The sequence below is a fragment of the Dermacentor silvarum genome, chromosome 6 (assembly GCF_013339745.2).
Source record: "Dermacentor silvarum isolate Dsil-2018 chromosome 6, BIME_Dsil_1.4, whole genome shotgun sequence".
In the NCBI taxonomy this organism is placed as follows: domain Eukaryota; kingdom Metazoa; phylum Arthropoda; class Arachnida; order Ixodida; family Ixodidae; genus Dermacentor; species Dermacentor silvarum.
Genome location: NC_051159.1, coordinates 158,493,914 through 158,521,004, shown reverse-complemented (window position 1 = coordinate 158,521,004; position 27,091 = coordinate 158,493,914). Strand labels below are relative to the sequence as shown.

Below are 27,091 nucleotides of genomic sequence, written 5' to 3'. Positions count from 1 at the left end.
AGTTTACAAAAGTCGTCTCCTGGAATTTGCAATTACCGCGCAGTTCTCTGTTTTTATGGAACAGGAAATAACTCGGCCTGGTGCGTCGGTGTTACAGTCCTTGACATTACAAGTGTCTGCTTCAGGAATCGAAGATGGCGCCGGTATCCTCCTTGTGCACTGTTTTTGGAACACAAAGTTCCGCTTTCGGTAAACTCTGTGAATTCGCTATTTCAGAACCACAAAATACCAAGATTTCTTGGATTAGTAGGTTGTTTCAGATATTTGTTTTCTCATCGGCGGAAAACACTGTGGTTGAAGTTAATAAGACTGTTGTCATGTAACTGCATTTCCTCCGCCATGCTTTATCGTCACGCCAAGCGTGTACCTTTTGCAGTCGAGAGGTTTTAACGCCGAGCCGCTTGGTCATGTCCGATACTCCGTGACTCCATGGATGAAAGCGCACCAAATCTGCCCATCTTCAACCATTTCGCAGAGTTCCATTAACATCATGTTTGTAATTTTCATAACATTGTCCTCTGCAATCTTGATTTTCGCCTTTCATCAGTATTCCCCCAGGCAGTCCTGCTTTGTCATAACGTCGCCGAAATATTGCAACAGGTTTTGAGAATTCGGCCAGTGATGAATCGGCAGGATGGGACCAGTAAAAACTGAAACGCTTTTTCCCCATTCCGTGTGCTGCATAGAACTTGCAGAATTCGTACTCATTTATTTATTTATTTATTTATTGAAAATACTTTCAGGGCCCGAAGGCACTACAGAAAGGAGTGGGGAAAAAATGACAAGATGTGCAACTAACAAAAATGATACAAGGCATTTTGTAAAGCGATCTTGAACTCGTGATCATCAGTTATGCTTGCGATTGTGGAGGGAAGGTGGTTCCATGCGACGCTTGTCCTAGGAACAAAAGAGTCATTACACAATTTTGTGCGACAAGACGGTAGACCAACCTTGAAGCGATGATCGGTCCTTGAAGAAATATAATGAGGTGGATGAAACAGGATGTCCTTTAAATCGTTGTTATAATAATAGATTTTGTGAAAAAGATTAAGGTGAGATGACTTTCGACGCAACGAAAGGTCAGGCAAGTTTAGGGTTTTCTTCATAGACGTGACACTGGAATGACGTGAATAATTCGATAAGATGAAACGTGCTGCGCGATTCTGAATAGCTTCAAGAGTTTGAATGAGGGTGGTCTGAGTAGGATCCCATATGGCGCATGCGTACTCTAACTTAGAACGTACCAGGGTTTTGTAAAGTGTTAGCTTCAGAGACGATGGGGCATCAAAAAAATTTCGACGGAGATAGCCGAGCATGCGATTCGCGTTGTTAGCTACATATTCAACATGCGTATTCCACGAAAGGTTAGAAGAAATGTGAACACCAAGGTATTTATAACTGTCAACAGATGGTAATGGAATATTATTGAGGGAGTAAGTACGCGGACAATGAGTAGTAGCGTGGCGAGAAACTCGCATGCTTTTACATTTAGTTGGGTTAAGTGTCATGAGCCATTGATTGCGCCATTCAAACACCCTATCTAGATCGTGTTGCAGATTGATATAATCAGCATGGTTAGTAATTTTCTGGTAAATTACACAGTCATCTGCAAACAGTCGCACAGTTGAGAAAGAAAGGCAAGTAGGAAGATCATTAATATAAATCAAGAAAAGTAGAGGGCCCAAAACGGACCCTTGCGGAACACCGGATGTTACGGGGGAATTAGGTGAACAAAAGTCATTAGCTGTCACATACTGGCTACGGTTAGAGAGAAATTCCTTAATCCATGCAAGTACACTGGGGTCTATGTTAAGTTGATTAAGCTTGAATATAAGTAGGTCGTGTGAGACGGAGTCAAATGCTTTGGCAAAATCTAAATATATGCAATCAGTATCAACGTCATGGTCCGCGTTAATAAATAAGTCGTTGGTAAAACATAGCAATTGCGTTTCGCACGAAACTGTTTTACGGAATCCATGCTGATAAATATTGAAGAAGGAATTGGACTCAAGGAATTCGATGAGATGCGAGTATATTATATGCTCTAAGGTTTTGACTGGGATGGATGTTAATGATATGGGACGGTAATTATTGGGGGAATGTACATCACCAGATTTATGCACAGGGACCACCTTCCCTATCTTCCAGTCAGAGGGCAGTGTCGACACCTGTAATGACTGTTCAAAAAGCTTTGACAATATCAATGAAGAATACACTTGTGTACACTTCATCATTTTTGATGAGATACAATCTGGGCCGGCCGATGAAGACACCTTTAAATTGACAATAAGCCTTTCTACACCAACTGCATCAATAGCGATGGGATCCATTGGTAAAAAGTTCGCTTTTGGTATTTGTGGAAACACTCATAACATCCGAGCAGTGATTGAATTCGCCAATTTTTCCGCGATACGCCATCTGCGAACTTTAGCGTTCGGAGGCGTAAAAAAAATCGAGAAGCAGAAAGCAACCACAACCCATAACATTACACTGATAACATGAATCATCATCAAGAGCTAGCCTTTGATTAGCGAATAATGAAGACCGGGCATTGTCTTTTTCATAATCATCGGCTGTTATACGGGCATATATAAGAAAGTAAGTCTTTGAAATATCGTTTACGGATGATGGCGGAATAGAAAGCTTGGCTATTTGATGTAGAAACGAAATGAAACGGCGCAGAATAGGCGAACATTATTTGTACTCTTTATCATTGTTCCGTATATACTGCGCCGTTACATCATACTTACAGAGGACGTTGATATAATTTGCTATCTGGTCACGGTTTTTGCTCCAAATGCCGAAAGATTATGAAGGCTGAATGATAAAGTTATTTGCGCGGCTATAAATGAGGCGCTCCGTTGTTTGCGTGGTGCTTTACGAGAGTCACCTGACAGGTATCACGTGCGAGCTCTAATGGCGAACTACATGTCGTCATCACTCTGTGTTGTCCTGCGTACTACGCCACTTTTCGAGTTGGGATGAATATGGTCGTGATAAGACATGTGGGAAGATAGCGGCGCTTGTGGCGGGAATTGCGCGTCCTATAAGCCCGATAGCGAGCCGTGGCAGTGTTGGCGGCATCGTGAAAGACTACACGAAAAAGCGAGCTCGCTGCTCTTATATCTTGCTTGCTCATGAGGTATCTGTCAGTGGCACACCGACCGGGGGTGGGGAGAGGGGGGGGGGGGCTGATTTCGGGGGTTGTAACCCCTCCACCCCCTGAGGCCGAATAAACCCCCTCTTTTTTAAAATCCCTTTTCTTTCCTTGCACCTTTGAGTATTGCAACTAATATGTACGACGCGCAATCGCCTGCACACTCGCAAACTTGCGCAAAAAGCGTATTGTTTTTTTTTTACAATTTCCCGTGAAGAAATTGGAATTAGTGCTGTTTAGATGGTATCGGCAAACTAAGAAAAACTGTCAACACCCCCCTCCCTAGCAGAGATCCTGGGTGCCCTACTGGTATCTGTGGTAGCAAACTGATCCTCATTACAGCAGCGGAGGAATGGCCACTTCGGCATGCACAAGAAAGATAGCAGTATGAGAAAGTTCATTTGCGAAACGTTTGCTCCTGTGAGCAATGAGGAATACACCGGGGAACGCGCATGCGCGGTAGCTGGACAGAGCACAGGAAATTTGCTTGCGTATGTGGGGCTCCCTGCCAGTTTTATAACTTGTTTTAAGGTCATGTCACGCACTGTGCGTGGCACATGCAACAAGCCGACTATGGTAAAGACGGGCGCAAAGAAGATGAAAAAGGCGGTGATTATTCCTTGCAAGATGCCAATTATAGTTATTGCGTTCATGATGTTATAGTGTACTCATGAGCCTAAATAATGCACGTGCTGCGGAAGTGGATCATGCTTGTTAGACTTTTTTTTTCTGTATCTAGAGCATAGCGCACTTATGTAGGCAGTAATTATTTATGCGCGATATGGGTGTTTGCGTTGACGTCGGAGGCAAAAGTCGACACCTCTGCAGAAGGCACACCGGCCGCGATTTCCGCTAGTGAAAACAATTAATAATGCTTCCGAAGCAGGCGCCAACGTCCCAATATAAGATAAGGCAAGAACAGTGCATAGTTGCATTAGAGAATTGAAAACCTCCTGCGTAAGTGCATGCGCTTTACTGCTGCAATGACAGAGCTTGGTATACGCGTTTTGCGGCAGCGAAACTTTTGTCGTCATTGCAGTCGTCATGGATACCATATTGGTATCAAATGTACAAAGAACGGTCTCAACATACGCTGCCGTGTTTAGAGTGGGACATCAGAGCAGAGTAAGGGCCCACTGATTTACAGATAAAACAAGTACCTGAGGACTTGAAACGGCAGGGCTAATAGCCGGCTCGAAAATAAATATGACAGACAAATAAAGCAAGCACAAATAGCTTCTCGAATAAATAACAATACACGTTTGATAATCAGCTCCTGGAATGACTCGGAAGACGCTCGCCACAGAATACACTAGTTTGCGACAAAGAAGTATGCAAGGAAATAAAAAATAGCTTTGGTAAATTCTGTATACGCTTCCCAATAGTGTGTAGTTGCTTATGAACGCCCTTGAAAGAAAAAAAAAGAATAGCGTAGTTGGGAGGGGCGATGCTAATGAGGCAGCGGAGCTGATGGGCACCTAACTAGTCCTGGCTTTTACGCTAGGCTAAGCACTACCAGGTCATCACCAGCATTTTCCGGAATTTTTGATTATTGATTGATTATTGATTAGCTATCGATTGGCTAACGCAAGGTATTGGCTACGTACTTGGGCTAGGCTAAGCACTTCCAAGTCGTCCCCATCATTTTCGGAATTTATTGATTATTGATTGATTATCGATTAGCTATTGATTGACTGTCGATTGGCTATCGATGACTGACTAAGCTTAAGTAGTCCCAATCATGCTTACCCATAGAGGAGGAGGACAAAACATTTATTTGAAACCAGAGGCTCGTGGTTTCTTCAGGAGGCGGGAGCCTTAGCCAGGCTCAGCTTCGCTAGTTCACAGGGGTATGTGCCATTGCGCTTGGACCCTTTCTGCATTACCACCAGGATCGGCCCACATTTTTGTGGACGACTAACGGACTAACGGGCTAACAAACGGGGATAGCCAATATTCTAGTTGACATTAAGCGGAAGAAATGGAGCTGGGCAGGCCATGTAATGCGTAGGATGGATAACCGATGGACCATTAGGGTTACAGAATGGATACCAAGAGAAGGGAAGCGCAGTCGAGGACGGCAGAAAACCAGGTGGGATGATGAAGTTAGGAAATGTGCAGGCGCAAGTTGGAATACGTTAGCGCAAGACAGGGGTAATTGGAGATCGCAGGGAGAGGCCTTCGTCCTGCAGTGGACTTAAATAAAGGCTGATGATGATGATGATGATAGTGATGATGATGATGATGATGATGATGATGATGATGATGATGATGAACGGACTAACGGCCGGCTTAAACAGCTTCGCTGTTAAAAGATGAACATACAACCGTTCCATGCTGATCTTCGGAGCTGAATTTGTTGGCTAAGGAGAGTTTAACTAAGGAGCGAGATGAATATGATAGGTGTAACGCTGAGCGGTGGTTAGACTTTACTAGATGGTGTTCTAGTCGAGAATAAAAGGAAGCAGTTTCATTAATTTCATTTGTTTTGTGCGGGCTTTGGGCAAGCCATGCAGTACGTGGAGCAGATAACCTGCGCTCGATATCATAATAGCAGACGACGATGAAGTATTTGCTTACATTGGAAACTACCTTCAACCGCAAACACCGTAAATATTTCGCTAAATGTGGAAATCTGAATGACCAAAATGAATACCAAGGGGAAGGAAATGATGTTGCACTCGTCAATACGGAGTGACGAAATTGAGAAATCCGTCGGTACATGACGGACTTGGTTGGCGTAGGACAGTGGTAATTGGGTGTCTCTGGGCTATTGTCCTTAGGTGGAATTGCATGGGCTGATGATTATGATAACGTTACTCTCTCTAGTAGCCTCTAAAGAGAGCATCGCTATGGTGATCGACTTATGAGGAACCACCACCGCTGTCATACGTAATGCGTATTCAACGGGCTTCTTCAAACTCCCTCGGTTTTACCACAGCACAAAAGTCCGGTGGGTAGTTGACTAGTCGTCAATGAGGACTACGGGTACTTTTCCACGAGGGAGGAGGGCGCTACCGCTTTTCTTTTGAACAGTGGCGCGGGGCAAGGTTTGAAGATTGGAACCAATAACGACAAAAGAGAAAGAGAGAGAGAGTAAAGGCGACAAGGACTCTGAGCCGCGGCAAGCAGGCAACGCGTTCGGTTAGCAATCGCTTGGAAGAAAGCGCGGGAGCAGGGGGCTCCCCAGCTGATGGCTCGTGCATGGCCTGACAACAGAGCCCCATGCGTTGCCCGATAGATAACGCGGCCGCTCATGAGGAGTTCCCGTGATCGACTCTTAGCGCATCGCCCCCCGAGGGTAGCGGTGGAGACGCCCGAGGAAGGGAGTCGTTCAAAGTATACGACGTAGCTACTGTGCGAACGTATAGCTTCAGGGAAAAAAAAATGGCCCCTGGCTTAAAGCGATCAGAGAGCTAAAATAGTAGCTGCTGACATGTATGATAGAGATGCCCCCCTTTTTCCTCCATAAAGTGAGATAATTAATTTTCAAGGAAGTGGCTGGTTGACTGAATGAATGACTGAATCATTGAGCAATGAATGACGGCTGTATAGTTTATTGAATTAAAACGATCATATCCGAAGCTTCTAGCGCCATATTGGTTTGACGCCCTTCAGAGAAGCAAAATCAGGAAGAATCAAGGAAGTTGTTGATGTCACAGATGAAAGACTATTACATATTGCGAGTGAGGATACTGGTCAGTGGCATAGCCTGAAAAACGTGCTTTGTAAGCGTCTAATAGCTGAGCAATTATGACATATATAACGGTTTTAGTCTATGATTGGTACGCTTTTTCGCTTCGAGAGTCGCGATGCTGTTTTACCGATCCAACAGAAAAATGTGCTTTGTCGCATTGATGGCTGAATGAAAGGTGCGTTTAAATTCTACATCAGAAACAAGTGCGTGCCTCATTCGCACCTTTGTTTCCTTTTGTTACCCTCGTAGTCAAGTGAATATCTCGCAATGGACAACGATGTGGTGAACGTTTCACTATCCTGATAAAGGCTCGAGGCGCATGTATGGTTCTCGTGATGCGCGTGGATAGTAGCTAGCAGAGATAAACTGAGGCCACTACGCGAGGGACCCCGGTCACATGTCTTCCCACAAGGAGGGCGCCTCGAGGACAAAGATCGCGATGGGTCGCCATGGAGCAGCTTCGAGAGCATGGGAATGCAAGCAAGTGGGCGATATGCGCAACGAAGATCACTTTGTTGCCTTGCGCCCATGTTCTTACGAAATGATCTCTCTCTCTCCCTCTCTTTCTTGTTCTTACGAAATTATCTGTTGTTGCCTATTTGTCAACATTAAAAAGCTGGACGGCAGAATTGCATCTTCAGGAGATATACAGCACAGCTGCACAGTCCCGATGGCGCACTTTGTCTGGAACGCACAAAAGATGTGCGCCAAGCTTTGTCCGGTAGTGACATACATTTGTGACCTAGGGCTAAAAATGCAAGTCATTCCTAGTCCTAAGCCAGGTAGAACTGTCTCTGCCATGAACCACAGTTTTTTTTTTTTGAGATACTGCGAGAACTCGTTGCTCTCGTATCTTTTCTTAATGCATGATGGTTAGTTAGACACAGTTGATAAAATTTATGTGGCGTAAAGGCCCAAAGGCTGTGGCTATAAGCGGCGCCGTAGTGGACGTCTCTGAACTAAATGTGGCCACCCGCGATTGCTTAACGTGAACCAAAAATCCTAAACGCGAGAGTTTGCGCATTACGCCCACATCGGAATAGAGCTGCTGCTAGCTGATACTCGAACTCGAGACCTCTTGCTCGAAAGACCGTAGCAACTGAGAAACCGTGGCTGGTTTGAAATATTCTACTGTTAACAATGCGCCGAAGTAACCAGGTGAGCGCAGCTCGCCTGATTATTGCTGAAAAATCAGGGATGTCGCAAGCTGAGGCCGTAAGCAAATGGACAAACTGGACATGGCGAGGATATTTAGGAGTGATGCGGATTTCAGATAGGAACCTTGAAAAAAAGAGCAGACGTGCACATGCCATCAAATATGCGATTACAGTCGTGATGAAACAATGGGGTTGTCATTGTTCTTTCACGTTAGCCTACATGCGCAATCAGCACGGTGAAGACAAACTGTAACTGTTAACGTACAAACTGAGCCGGCCACGGTCAATGCCTCTCACTTATCGCGAGATTATGTCTAAGGATCAACCAGGAGGCAGGATTGCACCAGTTGCACCGTAGGCTGACATAAATGTCAGGTACCACGCAAGCATGACAGTTGCATAGATATTGACAGAGATGTTGTTACAGCTCTATTCTGTCCACAACTAATCTACTTTTGGAAGTGAGTAGACAGAAATTAGCAGAAAAATAAGATTAGGATCGCCTTTATCTTCATGGCGAAACGTCTACGTAAGGAACATGACAAGGATATGCCCAAGGAGCAACCAGCTTCTTGGGCATATCCTTGAAGCACTTAGTTTGTCCGTTTAGGTGGTTTCGGACGTACATATGTCACGTTCCTTACAAAGCTCCTGGGGCAGATGTGAGAGAGGAAGCATAACATTAAAAATGAGGAAAAAAAAATCAGTTTTGCACGTAAAGCGAAGCAGGGATGTGATAGCTGGCGAAATATAGGGTGTTCAAAATTAAACTTTACGGAATTTTTAAAAATCGCCTGTGGCAGGTAGCATATTTCATATCATTGAGCTGGGTTATTCGAAGAGGCGGGCATTAGTAGCACGAGAAATTGAAAGATATTCTACCAAATACCAAAAATTGACTAATTAACTTCTTATTTAATTACTTTACGACCCATCATGCAATTTACGAATTGTAGCCTGTGAGGTTGCAAGACGCATCCACTTGAAATGAATTTCCAGGCTGGCACAATTTTCGAGATATTATTTCGCAAAGTGTGGCACGAAATACATGGGCGTTCCAGTTACTTTTGTGCTTCAATGTATGAAACAGCATTTTAGTAAAAAAGTAAGTGGAACAACAGTGCATTTTTAAGGCGAGTTTGATGGCGCAAATCTCCAAATTGGTGTCATTCTGAAAATTCATTCCAAGTGGATGCGCCTGACAAGCTCACCGGCTACAATTCGTAAATTGCAATGTGTCGTAAAGTAATTAACTAAGAAGTTAATTAGTGATTTTTAATTAGTTGAATATGCGTTTCGATTTCTCATGTTGCTAGTGTCCCCCTCATCGAATAACCCAGCTGAACGATATAGAATTATGTTACGTGCCACAAGCGATTTTTAAAAATTCCGCAAAGCATAATTTTGAACACCCGGTATAATGCGCATTATGTTTAGGCTGTCTCGTGCGGTGTTTGTTGGAGGGAACATTTCAGGTACGGGCGAGCAGTCTTCTTTCGAGAAGTAAAAGAAGTGTGAGTCGTATATTGGTTTGTGTAAATAGCAGCTCCCGGTGGTGAAGTGGAAGACTAGGCTTTCTTCCTCCTCTTAGCTATGCGGACTTAGCTACCGCTCTCTACTAAAACAAACCTTTAGCTTCTTCCTAGTGTTAAATTTATGTTTGAGCTACGCACTGATCACTACTTAGGAACATTGTACAGCTATCCAATACACAGACATTGAGAAATCATGGCAGCTGTTGGCGCGATAAAGCTCTAGATGATCAGTATTCTGCACTGTTTATGCTCTTGCCGCATCGGAAGAATGGTGAAAGATTTTTTTAAATGAAAAAAAAAACATGGTATTTATAGCAGGGAGTTACCTGCTATAAATACCAAATGCTATAATAAATGGAAGCTACACAACCAAAATGCGATAAATGTCGCATTAGGAAGAACTAAAAAGCATGATTTGTATAAGTACTTGCCCATAAAGAGAACGATCATAGTTGCCCCTAAAAGGGAGGCAACGACACGCATCTAAACAATAAGGGCCCCTGTCCAGTTGAAATTCTGTTTGACCATAGATGTCCTTGACGTGAACAATCATCCTACTAAACAGTGCTGACGAAGAAACAGGCTCAGCATTGCGGTCCTTGATTCTCGTCTTCCATAAACTGTGTAGGCATTAGTAAAGACATATCAAAGGAAACACAATCTTCGTCAAGCACAACAAAAATTGAACGGTATGTCGATTTAAATCAAAGTACTTTACAGCCCTTCCCAAACCAATATTGCATCTTTAATACTGATAAAACAACGCTCTAACGTTCCCGGTACATCTTCAAAGACGGCAATTGGCAGCGGACACAAAAATACCTTTTTGAGATTGCCAGGTTCTAAAAAAAAAAAGAAAAAAAAAACCCAAAGCGCTGTGAGTAAGAATCCTGGACTGCCTATCTGTTGGTCGTAAGTTCGAATCCTCGCGGCAGTGATAACTGCTCTTTCTTTGTAGTTTTCTCGCAAAGGATTCTAGGCAGGTTTAACCTGGCAATCGAAGCCGGCAATCGAGTGACTCTTGCATTGCAATTGGGTTGGGTTGCCCCAAGTCAAGCTGGGAACCCGAGAGAGAGATTTTATTTACAGGAGAGGCAAAAAGTTCAACCTGCTAGTCTGAAAACACAAGGTGCTGCCGGCACGCACGTAGAAGGTCCTTTCTTTGTAGGTTCTCAATAATAATTTATCTTTCATCATGGTAGTTTGGGTAACACTACGGAAAGTGCTCGATGCCTCACTGCATGAAGTACAGTCTAGAGTCTCTCCTCTGCCACATGCATTACTAAACGTGTTTCTCTTCTGGCGACAGTAAGTTGGATTCATACTGACGCCTTAAGAACAGAACAGCCCAAGTTAAACGAATGATATAGACGGGACGGGCACGACGCTGCCTCCCATGTCTTTCGCCCAGCTTGCTTACGCTGTTCCTTCATTTATACCTTTACTTAATTGACTCAATAACGATAATGTGTCTTTTAACGAGTTACCCAACCTTGCCGTGCACGTTCCTCGCCCTTTTCGTGGGCGGATCAATATGAGCGGATATGTGTTACCGAGTATGTGCCCCCTGGGGTCACTGTTGGTGTGCAACATACACGCACACTGTGTGCGTTTGTGCCATATATATATATATATATATATATATATATATATATATATATATATACGAACGCGAAGAAAGGGAACCGATGGGCCCAATATTTATTAATCATATCATTAGAAGTAAACAAACAATGACACCAAGGACATGGTAGCCAAAACACGGTAGCCAAGTTCAATCTTTGGCTCTTTGAGAATACACGGTAGTCTATATTTACCGCTAAACGATTAACTATGCCCTAGAAGACGCTGTCAAAATCCCTGACGTCGGAGCGAGCTGGTGCGGGAACGCAAAGAGGCGTCGCCAGTCTTTTGTTATTGCGCTTTTTCTGGCTTGACAAGCGTCTTATCGTGGTGAGAGTGGGGTTTTGATATTGTATAAGGGTGATTTACTGATACAGAAGAAATTATTTTTCTCTTTAGTGTCCATTATAAGAAAAACTTCTAGGGAAATGCATATTAGATGCTATGCGTCATAAGCCGGCAGTGATAAGGCTGTACTATTGGACACGTAGCTATTGGTTATCTCGTGATTTTTCTGGCGCACTTGTAAAGCATTGTGCATTGTTCCGCTGTTAGCCTGGCGCCATGTATCGCATGTATGTGCGATGTAGCCGCCCAAATAGCGCATGATTCACACTTTCGAAGGCATAGAGAACACTTAAAAATCTTGTGCATCAAATAACAGTGTGTGTACGTATCATAGGTTTCCAAGCCTGCACGCAATTAGTATGAAAAAAAAAATGGAATAGACTAAAGCACGCTATTCTCTTAGTTATACAAAGTAGTCCCCTTACATCTGTATGCATTAAAGCCATCAATGTACTTGATTACGAAAACTGGTTTAGGTAATTACTCGCTGGGAGACTCAAGTTCTGTTGTCACGGCCGGATTTCTCAACAGTCCCCAAGAACAAGGTGTTCTTTAAGAATTACATTTTCACTTAAAGGAAGAAAAAAAAAAACAAGCTTGACTTTCCTTCATTTTATCACGCAGGAGAACTGCGGCATCAGGCATTTTTTTCGGATCTTTGCTCTGTACGGTGTTTCGCGGTGGTATACACACAATAGCGCGTCCTTCGTTGCGTGGTTAGTCTTGGCCGCGCTGTTCGTTCCCAGTAGGACATGACACGAAGGGGAGCGATTACACAGTAGAGATCAATAAGACACTAACACATTTAACACATTAACACAGGAGCCAAAAAAGAATAAAATATTAGAAAAACAGAGTGTAGACACGTCTTGGATATAATAAATGACCATGACAAAAGCTATATAGCCACCTGACCCTTAGTGCTTGTTAATGTATATTTGTAGGTGCAGAGGCAAATCAAGAGTGCACTTTTTTTTTGCGCACAGAGACATCAAAGACTGATCGTGGAAATGTAATCGATGGCGCCAGAGCACTTTGCTGACTCGATATTTTCTCGAAAACAAACACAGGTGCGAAAATATTACCGGGTATGTGCCCCCTGAGGGGCACATACCCGTAACTGCACAGGGGCGGTATTTACAGTACAGTGCATAGCACGCAGGGGCGCATAACGAGCGGAGAGTGCACACGTGCGAAAAAACACTGCAATGGCGTCCCTCCTGTGAAGAAAGGAAAAAAAAAAGCACGCAAAAGCAATGAACAACGGACACTGTTTTAGTATCTATGCGCGAATAGCTCCGGGAACATTGTGTTGCGAACTCTGGACAAAATAAACAAAATAGCTTTTCGGTCCCTTTGACAGCATTTCAACGTCGATTGTCAATGGGTGGGTTGAATGGAGAAATTTGAAGAGGACTTGCGAAATACAACTACTTATCGACATACCAACGAGGCGCTTGTGCTGGCGAGGACGGTTTAATCGGTAATTGTTCTGTCAGCATGCCGTGTCTGTCGCTTTCTACGAACTGCGAGGCAAACGGCTGCAGTTCGCACCGTGCGTCATGTCCCTGAGTAACAAAGATGTCTCGTCCTGTGCGTCATCACGTGTCTGTGATGCCCCGTATCCCGAAGTGACCCTCAGATACAGTTGACAGCTGTCGTGGTTCTCAGTCTGTTGAAGTAAAACAGTCGCGGCGAATACGCACATTCATCGCATTTCCGATGCTTGGACGACAATTTGTCTGGGATTACGTGACTCCCTCATAGTACTGCGAACTCATAGGTCAGCTGAACCAATAATATTTGAGGTACACAAGCGTGAATTGTGCCACTGCTACACGACACGTTTCATCCCAACCGCAAAAGTTTTCCGAGCACGGGATCTTAGAAAAAAGTCAATTTATGTCGGCGCCAATGCATCTGCATTAGAATCGAAAACTACACTGGATACTTCCCAGAACGACAGAAAGCTGAGCTAGTTGGTAAATATTCATAATGCAAAAACGTAAGGCGTGCAGACACGGACACAAGAGAGGAGAAGTGGGCAACACGGCGTTCGTGTTGTCCATTTCTCTTGTGTCCGTGTCTGCAGGCCTTACGTTATTGCATTATGAATACTTCCCCGTGTACAGGCGCATTACTAACCAGAATTCCCGGCAGGTGGTGTTGTTGCAGCATGCGGGCTTAGCCTGGCATGCTTGGCGGGAAAATGTTTCACCGGTCGGGCTGTGTTGCACGCTGAGCGGAGAAGTACTGAAAAACTTGACCCTTTTCGCGAATCTTGTGCACGGAAAGTTTTTGCGATCGGCTGTATACATAACTTTACCATCTGCATTATCCACTGGTGACTGCATGTGTAAAAGAAAAGTAAGAAAAAAATGACAACACCATAGCAAAAATGAACAAACAGGTTATCATAAATGTCGGACAAGGCGACGCGACGCCTGAGACAATACGTGAATACAACAGTACAGACGTCGATGTTGGTGGTTCCCATAAACGAAACCAGCTGCGGACGGAATTCAGTGGTCGGCACGAGTCACAGCGTGCTTCGTAAGGAACCCTCGAACTGCGGTAACAGCGTTGACCAGTACGTCTCCACCAGCGCCTCGCGCATGCGCGAGGCGGGTGCGAACCACGGCGGGGGACGCACTTACGCAATTACTTTTCGGCAGTGGCGGCAGTGATGATTTACTCAACGAGCGGCGGGGCCTCAATTTATGACTTGGAGTGCGCGCCACGGACTTTACTCTGCCGAGCGTCACGGCCCGACGACTACGATGGAGCTGTATCACGATGGATGGAGGCGTTTCTGTGCGGTGCCTTGACCGTGAAACCGTGACCTTTGCTTGGGAAAGCCGTGCGTGAACCTAAAGAAGACCTCGTTCAGGAGAAGGCGGGGGGGGGGGGGGGGGGGTGGAAGGCCTTTGGGGAGGGTCTGGAGAGATGGATTTCCGAACGCATAGTGACCATGCAATAATTGAGCTCCATTTAGCCCAGTCTCGGTCTCCTCTCATCAGCGACATATTAGTACCGGCTTTCTCAGTATAGTGGTCTCTCTGTATGTATACTTTCCGTTAAATTACCTTGATGCTCACAAAATCAATTAGTGAGGACTTTGGCGGATCGTTTCAGCTCGCACTATATGCTCTTTTGTGCGGATAATGTCCCACATTTATTTCTAATACTTGCGCACACATACTCGCTATAGTGTTGGCTGTTTATTTAGAAACATGGTCATTCTTGTTTAATAGATTATTTTTGCTGCCCTATAGTTACCAGTGCGATTGGCTCCGTTCGAATGCTAGTAGCGCTCCATTTGCGCCGCGTGAAGGTCGTTGAAGCCATCGGATCGTGTTAAGGAGCAGAGTTTGTTTCCGTGAGATGTATCTTAACTGTGTATTAATAAGAGCAAATGAAACAATATTGTGACTGTATACTACTCGGTTTACTCATTACAAGTAATAAAAGGCAAGCACATGAATTTTTATGCTGCCAAATGGCTTATTCCTCAGGCGCGATGCCGAATCGCAATGGAAGCGTTAAATTTAGACAAAGTGTGCCCATGCACTCGGTGATTGCGTATCTTGCGAACATCACCCAGTCATCAGCCTTAAAGGCAGCAGTTGCCAAAAAAGTAAGTCACTATAAACTAAGTGTTCAAATTAAAATTAAATTATGGGGTATTACGTGCAAAATCACGATCTGATTGGAAGGCACGCCGTAGTGGGGGTCGCAGGAATAATTCGGATTTAGGTGCACTTTAACGTGCACCTAAATCAATGTACACGGCTGTTTTAGCATTTCGCCCCCATCGAAATGCGGCCGGCATTCGATCCAGTGGCCGGGATTCGATCCCGCGACCTCGTGCTTAGCAGCCCAACACCATAGCCACTAAGCAACCACGGCGGGCAACCACGGAAACTAACTGCTGCTGTCGCAAATTGCTAAGTGTTGCTGTCACTAGCTTGAAATACAAATATTTCGATGGCACAGAAAGGGATATCTGTATTGCGAAAATGGGCAAAATGTTTCGTCCATCTCAGCTAAAGGCTTCGAAATATATTGCTGAGAACACGCGACCTGTCCCCTTTTTCCCAGGCGTGCACTGACCTTTGCCAGCCTAAGTAATGCTTCACTATAAGCTCTTGCAACATCTATCCGCCCCAGCGGCTCAGTGGCTGAACCGCGTTGTGATGCGGAGCGCAATGTCGTGGGTTCGATTCCTGACCACGAAAAGGCGCCCGGGCACCGAGCATTTGGGGCATGCTAAAGAGAGCTTCAGCTGTTTCAAATTAATCCGATGCCCTCAAGTACGGCATTTTTCTGAACCCGATCGTGTGCTGCTTTGGGCCGTTTAAACTCCATACATTCAATCAAATCAATCTTTCTACACAAAAGGAGGGATAACGAATTCACCAGGTAACTTGGATTCTATCGGGCAAGTTTTTGTTTGATAAAGAGTGACAGTCGCGCATAGAATAACGAGTGCATCGTTGACCTCATCGCTCTTCCGCAGTGTTGCCGAGGCTCTACTGCCCGGAAAAATGAGAAAATTTATGGTTTTGTACTAGCGAGAGAAATGCACTTGATTCGCATTTTATTGTTCTTTAGACATTGGCTAAAAGAACTCGATGCATCATAGAAGCAAGGATTACAAAACAACAACGCATGGATCTTCCGGTCTCTGTTGATAATTCGCTATTGTGAAAATAACACGTGCCTTGAAAGAGAGAACTAGATTATGTCTCGGAATGCAGTGACTGCATTTTTTCTCTTCAGCAAGCAAGGCTGTTTGCCCGATCGCTATGTACTATAGGCGGTTACTGACACCGCTCCGCTGTCAGACAATACGGGCCGAAGAAACGCGACATGTGATCTGCGTTCACGCCTCCCTGGGCTCACGTGCGCGCCGAGACAGTGAAAGAAAAGGATAAAAAAAAAGAAAACTTCGTGTGCAGGCCTCGCGCGACCAGCTTACTCTGCTCTGGTCGGAAATGCTGAGAGGGCCACTGCCTGAATTAGTGAATTTGATGCCGTGAGTGGGCCATCCTGAATGCGGTACACAACACAGGTCTTAAGACGCACAACTATTTTCTAACTGCAGCTGTCACCAGCCGCAATAGTGAGTATATGGTTTCTGAATTAAGTACGCGGATATTAATAGAATTGCAGTTTCGCACGTAATACGAAGCAGTGACGTGATAACTGGCGCAATATGGTGATGATGATGACGATGATCCAAATTTTTTTTTCGCACATACCCATTAGGGGTATTTGCAGATGCATATGTAGTTGCCACTGGGAGCTTACCATTCACTGTCACTGAAAATAAAAGTGTACAATCATTGCGTTCTACCGGTGCTAACATATGTGGCAGAAACTTGTAGGTCAACAAAGAAGCTCGAGAACAACTTAAGGACCGCACAAAGATCGATGGAACGAGACATGTTAGGCCTAATGTTAAGAGACAGGAAGAGAGCGGTGTGGAGCAGAGAGAAAACGGGGATAGCCGATATTCTAATTGACAGTAAGAGAAAAAAAAAGGAACTGGGCAAGCCATGTAATGCGTAGGATGGATAACCGGTTGACCATTAGAGTTACAGAATGGATACCAAGATAAGGGAAGCGCAGTCGAGGATGGCAGAAAACTAGGTGGGGTGATGAAGTTAGGAAATTTGTGGTGTCAGGCAATCACAGCATGCAGCTAGCGGCGGGAGCGGGCTCTCCAGGCACAATATCTTTCTCTGCTATGACATCGGCGGAGTCGATGAGACGTAATTTGATCAAAATGCACATCGTGCTATAGCACTGTGGTAAGGATAAGTACCTAACTAAGTTGACGTACCAGTCCGGTCGAATGTATCCTTAATCATAAATATCATGGCCTAGGTGTACAGCCATTTGAGTGAAATTCAACCTTGAAGGAACGATTGGTTTGGCGTTGCGGTTGTATTCTCATGCGAAAAAGAAATACGTCGAACGGTACACTTGCACTAGAGCTTGGCAGCAGGTATCGCGCAGTATGAGAATTGATGACGAAGCATTTCTTTAGAGCTCAAATGAGAATATCCCAAAACAAGTTATTTCCGCTCGAAGTATGAACAGTATTAATGAAGGAGCGCCTTCTGCGTACTTGACTGCCATAGTGCCCACCATTCTGAAGTATGCACATTTGGTGATTGTTTTATTGTGTTACTCTGTCCATCATTGACGTAACTATTTTTCTAATCAGGTGCTGCTACTTATCCATGTTACTGTAATCAATAGAATGAAAGAGAAAGAAAGACGAATAGTATTAGGGGTAAAACTCTCCAACTGCTATTCTGGGGTACCGGAGTTCGAATCCACTCAAATCACTGCACATTTCTTTTTGTAAACTTCTCGCAAATAACTTTGGGATTCCTGTGATGAACGCCTGCAAACACGGGCGCCAGCGGTGGAATTTAAAACGACTAGGGCAGTAAGCCCGCAACAGCTACCTCTGTATATAGCGAGGCTGCTTAACCTTTCTAGAACACCTTGCAAGTTAATTCGAAAGTGTCGAGCTTAGAGGACCGCGATTCAACAGGTGTCGTCCGAAGCGCCTCTAGAAAGTCCTGGCTTCCCGCGTAATGGGATTCGCGGGACGCAGAATTGCATGGACGCAGAGCAAGTGTCGAGATTCTACGGCTGACTTGTGGCGCTCAGAATTGCGCAACAGGTCATGAAAACGGTTTTGCCGTAATTTTGTTTTTGTCATACACTTCGCAACTTTGTGACACTTGGTCGAGACGCTAGAAGTGATGCAGTTCTGCATGATCTTGGGGATGATATTGCCGGTAGTTGTAGGTGAAACACGCAACTAGACATGATCTGTGGTCTCCACCGTCATTTCTTACGCTCCTAATGGATCAAAGTAAAGCCAAAAAGAAAATCTGTAATGAGACTTCAAGGGGCCAGCACACTGATTTGATTGCAACTTCTTATTCCTGCTACTAGCATGCCTGCACGCGCTGGACAATGCCCGGTCGATATTTAGAAAAACAGAAATCATTTCGGTACAAATGGTATCGCGGGTAAAACCGCATAGTGGCGGCCAGTTCTGGTTTAAGGTGATACGGGGGACAGCGAAAAAGAGACAAAAGCCGGTTCCTGAAGCTGTTATCTCTGAATTGTTGCTTGCTGAGGGGCATAATAGATGCATTGAATGTGCTGCAGCGCGTCTGATCTTACATTCACCTGCAGAAACAGCTGGAAAGTTTATGCATGCCAGAAAACTGGGACGACGTCACTGCTGCGGATTTTGTGAAGCCGTGTACAAGGAAATAAATCCTCAGAGGTGTTCTTAAAATCACTTTCCTCATCGCGGACAAATACGATTATTGGTCGTGGAACCAGCTTAGATGTACAGCGAAATGCATATTAAGGGGCCCATTTTGGATGTATGAAAGCGCGGTACTGTTCTTTGCCAAGTTCTATATATTGAATACCAGCTTCGGCCAATGTGAAAATCTATCATCGATTGAACTGTAGCGGCAGTTCGGTGAAAAGTGCATTTTAAATTTCAGTATTTCAATATGGTGAATAGGGGTACGTGTAAGACAAAATGTGTAGCTGAAGAGAGAGAGATGAGACATTACTGAGAAGCTGGAATATTAGCTACTCCAGAGATGCTACTCCAACTTCTGGATGATGACTTTGTTATGCGCACTGACCATACAAACGCACAAACTGCACGTGCACTTGCAGAACACCCACATTCGCATTAAATCTATTCAATTAAGTGCAGCAATATGCAAATGTTAATAGAAAATGTGTACAAAAAGTGAGTGACAACTCCATTTCTAAATCTTTTTAACTCCATTTCTCTCCATTGCATTTTCGTATGGGCCTTTCCCGCTCTTCTGTATACATTATGTGCCACAGGAAATTGACTTCGACATGAGTTTTCTCTCACTGAAGAACCAGGGACATTCAGGCGTTCGCTTTGTCCTTCACAATTTTCTACAACACTTTGCCATTTTTTTCTTTAAAAAATCAAGCAAAAAGACCGGTGGGATATTAGTTGCTCATATTTACCTAATTAAACCGCAACAATATCAAAATCTTCAGCGACGGCTATCAATAGTTATCTAATTAACGCTTCGTGGTGTCTGTTGCTGACATTGACACCATGTTTATTATCGCGCTTCCTTGAAAGAAATGGTCTGAAAAGGCTACTTGAATTATCGTTGATCTGGATTCGATCCCTGGTGCATGATGCATTTGCCATCGTGCCGTTATTTTGCTATCATGGTTGTCCTCACTGATATTGTTGTCGTATGATGACGATGCTTGAAAGTCATTGACGCAAACTCTTTCAGGGGATTGGTTAAGAGAGTCGGGCAGATTTTAGATATGTGGTAAGTGAGTAAATTGAGTAATCAATAATTTTGACCAATAAATTAAAGCGATCATTTTCGTCAGCTGTTGTCGTCTTCACTATGGTGTCGTCATCATTTTTGTAAATTCAAACGTACGCACCCTTGCAAGAAGCGGGATACAGCGGTGGCCTCTGCACTACGTGCTGAGTCTAAATGCCTGAACAATGTGGGCGCTGATATTGGCAAAACAATTCTAATATTGACGTTAATATAGATACGAATTACATATGAATTGAAGGAAATCCTTAGCTTAATGCAGATTTGGGTGGCGGGATCTGCATGTGTTAATGCGACTTGAACCCCCATATGAATTGGCAGAAAGGGCGCGAACAGTTGAATATTATTATTTGGTTTGAAAACACACATTCGCTTGAAAGATAGAAAAAGAAAGCAAGGAACAGGTTGGCAACTTCCTCCGGAAGGAGGACAATGCCTGTCTGCTCTTCAGGAAGGAGGGAACAGAAAGGAAGAAGGGAAGGAAAGAGAAAAGAAAGAACAAGATGACAGATCTCAAACTTCAGTTTCAGATTTTTTTTTGTTTTCTGTCAGAATGACAGTTAAAGAAAGTATCTCTATATTCTATTCGCTTTCACTTATTTATCAAAACTAGACATCTATAAATTGATACCCATAACGTCTTTTTTTAAATCCGCCCCATTTTTGGCCAATCTTCCTGAGTGGGTAGGTGCCACTGTCGTTAATATCATCATCATAGTCATCATAATCATCATCATCGAATAAGAGCGAGAACGTCACTTCCACATACTGTTACGCAAACAGTGCGGTCTTAAAGGGTGCGTGCCATACTGCCCTTCCTGCCGCCTAGAAATCCCGACGGTACGCGACTCCAGTGTAATCTGCTATATATCGTTTTGTCCTGTGAGGCGTACTTGGGAAAGCACTTTCCTGCTTTTAAAACGGGCAGAATAGACCGGCCGCTGGGCGGAACGACTGTCCGAGCTTCTAGCGGATAGTATGATGTATCAAATGGATGATGCCATCAAATCGCGAGTGAATTCGAGTGCACGCTTATCTTCCGACGATTAAAAAAAATGTAATGTCGATCCACGGCTTCCGCTTGATTGTCGTTGCTCGAATAAAAGAACGAGCGGTGGCAGTTCATTAAGTCCACTTATGAGTGCACTTATGAGTGGATGCCGGGGTTCTCGTTATCGCAACCGGTCTTTTTACAACTCGGTTGCCAGTAAATACATCACCGGCCGATGATGAAATTATAGCCAGGCAAATTCCGGGGTCACGGTTAGGTAAATCATTCCGGTGCGCAAGTTTCTGTTGCTGTAAGTTAACTGCTTAGTACATGAACAGTAATGTGTGCTCTCGTGTAAGGACTTCGGGTCTTCAGGGTGATAATAAATGAAACGATAACACGAAAGCAATACCTCCCACGTAAATGTTTTCTGAAGAAATAAATAACGCAGTTCGCACCACGAGCATCGTGCGTCAGGGTGCTACTGCTCGATACATTACGGTCTACTCGAGCTTACTCTATGCTACTCGAATCAGGTGGCGGGTCCGTCATTTGTTGTAAGCAAATCGAGCAGGTCACTCATATGCATACAGTTTGTTGCCAGCGTGGTTGAATGTCCTGGGTAAAGCAAACGGGCTGCCGCTTCGGTAGCGATGCGGTGAACGCGTCTCCATTGAGCACGAAGTGCGAACTTTCCGACTCCACACTGTGGGCTTGGTGCGCTAGATGATGAACTTTCGCCCACGTTTGCTGAAACAGGGACATATAGTATAGTAGCTCTAGATAAAACATCCTGACCAGTCTCCTTTTTCGTTAAAGTTAACGCGATTCTAGCGAATAAGCCAACAGCGCCGTCCAGAGTACTGGTATATAGACGGACAGCATGCGCGTAAGAACCCGCCAGGGTCGTGCCACGCTGGTGCAATCCTGGAGGTCACAGCGCAAAAAAAAAAAAAAAAAACTATTATCTCTCTCCTGCCCGTGACATAAATCGACTTCCCTGAGTATCTGCCGTGGTGGCGTAGTGACTATGGCGTTCCGCTTAAGCCCGAGGCGTGGGATCAAATCGCGGCCATGGAGGCCACATTTCTATGGCGGAGAAATGAAAAACGCCTGTGTACTGTGCATTAAGTGCACAATAAAGAACCCCAGGTGGCCGAAATTAATTCACTACGGCGGGCCTCATAACCACATCGTATATTTTTAGGACATAAAAGTCCAGTATTTAAAATTTCCTGAGTGAATGCAATGAGTTAAACGACTGTAGCAGGTAGGGGTAATTCATCTATGTTATTTTTTTCAAAACACCACAATAACAAATTTCTACAGGGTGTTTGCTCGACTTGTCCTTCCACTGGCTTAACGGAGTTGCTAGCTTACACGAACACCGGTATCAGACTCGGGAATTCAAGGTGCCAGCACGATTATGATGAGTTATATGAACGCCGCCTCAGATTGAAAGCTTTGTAAAGGTAGAGACGTGGCTCGGTGCCCTCACAGTCCCATCTCAGAACTTGTCCTGACATCGACAACGGCTTTTGCTAAAAAGCGAGATAAAAAAAAAAGCTGTTTTTGTTTGCCACGATGAATTAGTTGGTGAACGAACGAGGCGTTTTTACACTGTATTCTCGCTGACTTTCAGTTGCATTACGATTGACTTTCATTGGCCTAAATTTCCATCCTACTCCTATCCTAAACCTGAGACAATAGGTTGAAAAAAAAAACACTTACAGAATTTATATTTAGAATAAATACCGAGAAGTGCCATCCACACGTTGCTCCCGAGGCTTCATCGCGGCAATGTTGACAAAGTGACGCGTCGATGATGCAACAACCATTCTCTGCCACGCAGCGCTGGAATAGACGTTCCTGTGCCCCAGTGGCCCACTTTTCATGTCGACAGCGAAACCGGCTGGGAGCCGGAATATATCGCGTGGCGACCGCGAGCTCACGCACCAGGAAGCGCTGATAGACTTTTGCGCTGGGACTTAGCTATCGGTGGTAGGCACTCAATGAGGCCTTGATGGCACGTGGCAGGATTCAGTGTATATAGTAGAGGACATTGGTTAATTTGTTTAGTTTTGTGCAAGCACGTCGACGCGTGTTTGAGTGGGTGTTCGGCCATGTGCGGTGCTCGCGCATGCTGGTTATAGATTATTCGGCGAACCCTTGACATCAAGCACTTGTTCTTGGGTAAAAGGCACACGCATGTGAAAGCAAGTGGTCAGATCGTGCGGCATCCCTAGAGAGTACAAGTATTTTGACGTGCTTCTTTTCCCCGCATGTCACCACTAAGCAGAACTGTAGAGAAACAAGGAACTAGCTATTTTGCGGTCATAGTTTCACTCGTATAGCAGGCTCCGACTTGCATTTATGTCCTCGCTGCCACTGTATTAATTTATGGCAACCGGTAACTCGCTGATGCTATTTGTTTCTTTGAATAAAAAAGAAAAAAAAATATTTATACTGTTCTGTGTATTAGCGAAAGCAAGCTAAACACATAAGCAGAAGTTATAGAGAAGATATGTCTTAATAACATCAAGAAGAGATAGAGTGTGATCCCACCCTCTTTATTCTTGCGTATGGAGGTAGTGGCTATAAAATGAAGTGATGTGTGAGAAAGGAGAAGCTAATGTTTGAGATATACTTTGTGAGGCCTAGGCCTAACGAGAAGTCGATTACAGCCTGGATGGCCATTCTAGAAGAAATATTTTGTAACAACGCCTGTGACAGATGGCATGCAGTAAACCGGTTGTCGCTCGATACCGCTGTTGCCATTGTTAGGCTTTATACACTCAGCCAGTGAGTCATCTTCTCGACCAGCGGGAGGCCCAGTTCGGGCCATCCATGGTTTTTTTTCTTGGGTCAACCACAGGTCCGGGCAAAAGTGCTAATGCCGTCGTTCGAATGGGTGGGATGCATAGGAGTACAAAGCTCGACTTCCGCAAGGCAATATACTCTTAGTGCACCGCTGGGCCTGTTTAATCCGATTTGCAGTGCAACGGACAGATCGAGTCCATGTGCGAAACAGAGCTAGATGTTTTGCTGTCACTGCTTGGCAATTCAGACTAAACATTGTTTGTTTTGTGTGTGTGATGGTAGCAACAAGTGCGTCGACATGGTAGGTTTATATACTTTATTTTTTAACCAGATTAGTTATAGGTGGCCTTCCTATGAAGAGTTTTGTTTGCGAACAAACTTCAGAATGCAGTCTGAGGGCTGGGCGATTATACTGAGATATATTTGCCATGATAAACTTGTATGGCACGCTTTTAGACTTCGGCGAAGCACGCGCGACTGAAGAAATCCTATTGAAGAACTGCGCCAGGCTGTTACACTCGAGGCCGCCTGACTACGAGTGAGGCGTAGTTCAGCGCAAATTGTTGGCGCCAGGCCTGTAAGACGTATAGTCAGTCAATTAGGGCAGCTAACCTATACAGATCCATTGACATTGAGCACGTGTAATGAGCACCCGGTGATTGCCACCGCCTTGCGCATAGAGCGAAGTTCCCTCGAAAGGCCTTGCTCCGCTTCCACTGTGAACAGATCGGCCGGCGGGATCACAGGGCGCCTGCGATACGGGAGAGCACGTGAAGGCAGGTTGCTCGCTCAAGGTGATAGCTGAACTCTCAGTATTTTTTTTCTCGAAGCTCCCGCAAGAAGCGCAGTCTTCATCCCGGAGTAAAAGTTTCGTGGAACCATTTGTTGTTGTAACATGGGCGTTTCCAGGAAGCGCGCCCTGGCTACGCTAATGCACCTTCTGAAGAGCGAGGCGCCCGTGTGTGTATGTGTTTTCTCCCACTTTGATCATCGTCGTCTTCGCACATTGCTATTCAGAATATGCTCAACCAACACGCCCAGTCTTAGATTCTTACTGATGCATCTGATCCTGAAACAGCATCGAATATAGGGAAATTTAGGTGAAGTGAACAAAATGTAGAGGTTGATGGGAAAGCAAACATTTAGACAAGCTTTCAGAATTAAGACCGCAAGCTGATCAATCTTGTATGAATTAATGGTGGAAAAACAACGTAAACAGTTGATAATCAGAGCAGTTGTGTCGTTCAGTTCCTTCTTGTGCCTGCCTCGTAATTTCCTGCGCTGTATTTCCATGATGTTAGCTAGGCTAGATTATTCGTGGGATTTGTTCGTTTTATTTCCTGGGCACTTTGTTGCGATTGCTTTAGTGAAGGAACAGTCAATCTTTAAAGTATTAGTAAATATACATATACCTTAAAGTGAACGTATATGTAAATATACCTATACCTTTAAGGTATATAGGCAAATAGGTATAGGTATAGCACTTCTACATGGGCATAGGTAATATGGTGCCAGTCGTTCCGTGATATTTAGGAAGCGGTACAGATGGCGTTACCGGACAAAAAAAAAAATAGGAATTGGGTTAGGATATTAATCTTGTTCGGTGGCGTAGAGCAGAGGTAGAACACCGGGCCTCTAAACTGAAGGTCCTAAGTTCGAATCATTCTCCAGTCCACTACATTTTCAGGCTTGGAGTGGCGCTTAACACCGACGAAAGAATTGTAGGGAGCTTAGTGGGGCTATAATAGTCCAGGTGCAACAAAATTAGGAAGGCCCACTAAGCTTCAACAAAATCCCTCCCTAACCAGAACAGGAATTGGCCTCCCTGGTGCAGTATTCAGCCCCTACCTCCCTCACGACTCCTGCAATTAACCCATGGCCCTCAGTCCCCAGCGGCTGCGGAGCACCTGATCAAGGCGGTGGTCAAACATGCGACGCGGGTGCTAAGAATCTCTGGGTCCGGACAGGCCGCCACGGCAAACTGAACCTGGCAACGTTACACCCGCACCCTCTCAAGTGAGGCTAGCTTAGCAGGGCTATTTGAGGAATTATCAGGCATTGCCTGGGATAATATTGGCCTCAGTGAGGTTAGAAGAACTGGTGAGGCTTATACAGTACTGACTAATGGCCACGTCCTCTGCTACAGAGGTCTTCCAGATAGGATTCGAACTTACGACCTTCAGTTTAGAAGCCCGGTGTTCTACCTCTGCTCCACGCCACCGAACAAGATTAATAGCCTAACCCAATTCCTAAATGTTTCACAAGGACATAGCGGTCAAGATTTATGAATTCTAAAACATTAATGAGAGGGTAGCAGTCGTCGTAATAACGCTGAATAGGAGGTATATAGAATGAAGGTAACCCCAACCGCCAGTCACGATGATGAAGAAATAAAATAATTTTATGAAGATGTTGAATTAGCGATGAGAAAGGTGAAAACTCTGTATAATGTAGTCATGGGTGACTTCAATAGAAAAGTAGGGGAAAATCAGGCTGGTGAGCAAGCAATTGGCAACTACTGTATCGATTCTAGGAACACTAGTGGAGAGATGTTGGTAGAATTCGCGGAAAAGAATAGGCTCCGAATAATGAATACCTTCTTCAGGAGGCGTAGATACAGGAAGTAGACCTGGAAAAGCCTTAACGGAGAAACAAGAAATGAAATATATTTCATACTCTCTGCTAATCCCAACATAGTGCAGGGTCTAGAAGTGTTAGGTCGGGTAAAGTGCAGTGACCATAGGTTAGTGAGGTCTAGGATTTCTCTCAATTTGAAGAGAGAAAGAGTAAAATTAGTCAAGAGGATACAGGCCAACCTAGACGCAGTAACGGTAAAAGCATACCAATTCACGCACGACATCGAGCTCACTTCTTCGGAGCCGGTACCTTCAAAGGCTTATGAAGTGTCACCACGCCAACGTGAGAAAATGGATGCGGAAGTGAAAAAAAAAATGCTGATTTTAGGTGTGATTGAGTCTTGCGAGAGCGATTACACCTCGCCATTGATCCTAGTTGAGGTGCCGGGCAAGGATCCGCGTCCTTGCGTAGATTACCGCAGGCTAAACGCGATCACTAAAGATCAAATTTATCCTATACCAAACATCGAAGAGCGCATCGAGAAGGTTAGTAGCGCCAGATTCATTTCGACACTATAGATCTAGTTCGAGGCTACTGGCAGGTTCCGCTCACAGAGCAGGCTAGCAGATATGCCGCCTTCATATCGCCGTTGGGAACGTTCCGCCCTAAGGTCCTAAGCTTCGGTTTGAAAAATGCCCCGTGCTCTTTTTTTCGAGCCTTATGGACAAAGTTTTGAGAGAACAGGAAGAGTTCGCCTTGCCGTAGTTAGATGATGTCGCGATAT

General features: G+C 44.6%; 1 protein-coding gene across 1 annotated transcript in view; it reads right to left on the bottom strand.

The window, feature by feature from the left end:
* Positions 1-27,091, bottom strand: part of LOC119456294 (uncharacterized) — a 74,347-nt gene that overhangs the window by 24,131 nt on the left and 23,125 nt on the right. The gene's annotated exons all lie outside the window — the stretch shown is intronic.